We start from the raw sequence: 3,365 nt of genomic DNA, 5'->3' as shown, positions 1-3,365 counted from the left end.
TATGGCCGAACCTTACCCCCCTCCCTTCCCTATATATAGCCCTCCATTCTTCCTCATTTTCACACAACACAACCCTCTCTTCCCCTTCTTGGCCGAAACACATCTCTCTCTCCCTCTCCTCCATTTCTTCTTCTTCTTCATCTATTCCTTTTTCTCTTGCTCGAGGGCGAGCAAAATTCTAAGTTTGGTGTGGTAAAAGCATAAGCTTTTTGTTTTTCCATTACCATTGATGGCACCCAAGACCGGAGAATCCTCTAAAAAAGGGAAAGGGAAGACAAAAACTTCCACCTCCGAGTCATGAGAGATGGAAAGATTCATCTCCAAAGCTCATCAAGACCACTTCTATGATGTTGTGGCCAAGAAGAAGGTGATCCCCGAGGTCCCTTTCAAGCTCAAGAGAAATGAGTATCCGGAGATCCGACATGAAATCCAAAGAAGAGGTTGGGAAGTTCTAACAAACCCCATCTAACAAGTCGGCATCCTAACGGTTCAAGAGTTCTATGCCAACGCATGGATCACTAGAAACCATGATCAAAGTAAGAACCCGAACCCAAAGAATTATCTCACAATGGTTCGGGGGAAATACTTAGATTTTAGTCCGGAAAACGTGAGGTTAGCGTTTAACTTGCCCATGAAGCAAGGAGATGCACGCCCCTACACTAGAAGGGTCAACTTTAATCAAAGGTTGGACCAAGTCCTCATGGACATATGTGTGGAAGGAGCTCAATGGAAGATTGACTCCAAAGGCAAGCCAGTTCAATTAAGAAGACTGGACCTTAAGCCTGGTGGAAGGAGCTCAATGGAAGATTGACTCCAAAGGCAAGCCGGTTCAATTAAGAAGACTGGACCTCAAGCCTGTGGCTAGAGGATGGTTGGAATTCATCCAACGCTCCATCATCCCCACTAGCAACCGATCTGAAGGTACTGTGGATCGGGCCATCATGATCCATAGCATCATGATTGGAGAAGAAGTAGAAGTTCATGAAGTCATCTCCCTTGAACTCTATAAAATAGCCGAAAAGCCCTCTCCTGGGGCAAGGCTAGCTTTTCCTCATCTTATTTGCCATCTATGTTACTCAGTTGAAACTTTCATAGAAGGAGACATTCCTATTGAGGAAGAGAAGCCCATCACTAAGAAAAGGATGGAGCAAGCAAGAGAGCCCATTCATGGATCTCAAGAGACGCATGAAGCTCATCACCATGAGATCCCGGAGATGCCTCAAATGCATTTTCCTCCACAAAACTATTGGGAGAAAATCAACACCTCCCTAGGAGAATTAAGTTCCAACATGGGACAACTAAGGGTGGAACATCAAGAGCACTCCATCATCCTTCATGAAATTAGAGAAGATCAAAAAGCAATGAGGGAGGAGCAACAAAGACAAGGAAGAGACATAGAAGAGCTCAAGGACATCATTGGTTCCTCAAGAAGGAAACGCCACCATCACTAAGGTGGACTCATTCCTTGTTCTTTCATTCTCTATTTTTCGTTTTCTATGATAAGTGCTTATCTAAGTTTGTGTCTTATTACATGATCATTAGTATTTAGTAACTTTGTCTTAAGGTTATAAATGTCCTATGAATCCATCACCTCTCTTAAATGAAAAATGTTTTAATTCAAAAGAACAAGAAGTACATGATTTTTGGATTTATCCTTGAACTTAGTTTAATTATATTGATGTGGTGACAATGCTTCTTGTTTTCTGAATGAATGCTTGAACAGTGCATATGTCTTTTGAAGTTGTTGTTTAAGAATGTTAAATATGTTGGCTCTTGAAAGAATGATGATAAGGAGACATGTTATTTGATAATATAAAAAATCATAAAAATGATTCTTGAAGCAAGAAAAAGCAGTGAATACAAGAGCTTGCAGAAAAAAAAAAAAGAAAAAAATAGCGAAAAAAATAGAAAAAAAGAAAAAGCAAGTAGAAAAAGCCAAAAGCTCTTAAAACCAAAAGGCAAGAGCAAAAAGCCAATAGACCTTAAAACCAAAAGGCAAGGGTAATAAAAAGGATCCCAAGGCTTTGAGCATCAGTGGATAGGAGGGCCTAAAGGAATAAAATCCTGGCCTAAGTGGCTAAACCAAGCTGTCCCTAACCATGTACTTGTGGCGTGAAGGTGTCAAGTGAAAACTTGAGACTGAGCGGTTAAAGTCAAGGATGTTTCATTGATAGTTTGGAATTTATAGTATATTCTCTTCTTTTTATCCTATTTGATTTTCAGTTGCTTGGGGACAAGCAACAATTTAAGTTTGGTGTTGTGATGAGCGGATAATTTATACACTTTTTGGCATAGTTTTTAGTATGTTTTTAGTAGAATCTAGTTACTTTTAGGGATGTTTTTATTAGTTTTTATGCTAAATTCACATTTCTGGACTTTACTATGAGTTTGTGTGTTTTTCTGTAATTTCAGGTATTTTCTGGCTGAAATTGACGGTCTTGAGCAAAAATCAGATTCAGAGGTTGAAGAAGGACTGCTGATGCTGTTGGATTCTGACCTTCCTGCACTCAAAGTGGATTTTCTAGAGCTACAGAACTCAAAATGGCGCGCTTCAAATTGTGTTGGAAAGTAGACATCCAGAGCTTTCCAGAAATATATAATAGTCCATACTTTGGTGGAGTTTAGACAACGTAAAAGGGTGTTGAACACCAGTTCTACGCTGTTGTCTGGAGTTAAACGCCAGAAACACGTCACGAACCAGAGTTGAACGCCAGAAATACGTTACAACCTGGCGTTCAACTCCAGAAAGAGCCTCTGCACGTGTAACATTCAAGCTCAGCCCAAGCACACACCAAGTGGGCCCCAGAAGTGGATTTATGCATCAATTACTTATTCTTGTAAACCCTAGTAGCTAGTCTAGTATAAATAGGACTTTTCACTATTGTATTAGACATCTTTTGATCATATTTAGATCTCTAGACCTCCATGGGAGGCTGGCCACTCGGCCATGCTTACCTTATATTCACTTATGTATTTTCAAACGGTAGAGTTTCTGCACTCCATAGATTAAGGTGTGGAGCTCTGCTGTTCCTCATGAATTAATGCAAAGTACTACTATTTTTCTATTCAATTCAACTTATTCCGCTTCTAAGATATTCATTCGCACTTCAACATGAATGTGATGAACGTGACAATCATCATCATTCTCCCACGAACGCGTGCCTGACAACCACTTCCGTTCAACCTTAGATTGAATGAGTATCTCTTGGATCTCTTAATCAGAATCTTCGTGGTATAAGCTAGATTGATGGCGGCATTCATGAGAGTCCGGAAAGTCTAAACCTTATCTGTGGTATTCCGAGTAGGACTCTGGGATTGAATGACTGTGACGAACTTCATACTCGCGAGTGCTGGGCGTAGTGACA

Source organism: Arachis ipaensis, chromosome B06 (assembly GCF_000816755.2).
Source record: "Arachis ipaensis cultivar K30076 chromosome B06, Araip1.1, whole genome shotgun sequence".
In the NCBI taxonomy this organism is placed as follows: Eukaryota; Viridiplantae; Streptophyta; class Magnoliopsida; order Fabales; family Fabaceae; genus Arachis; species Arachis ipaensis.
This window is presented reverse-complemented; position numbering follows the sequence as displayed.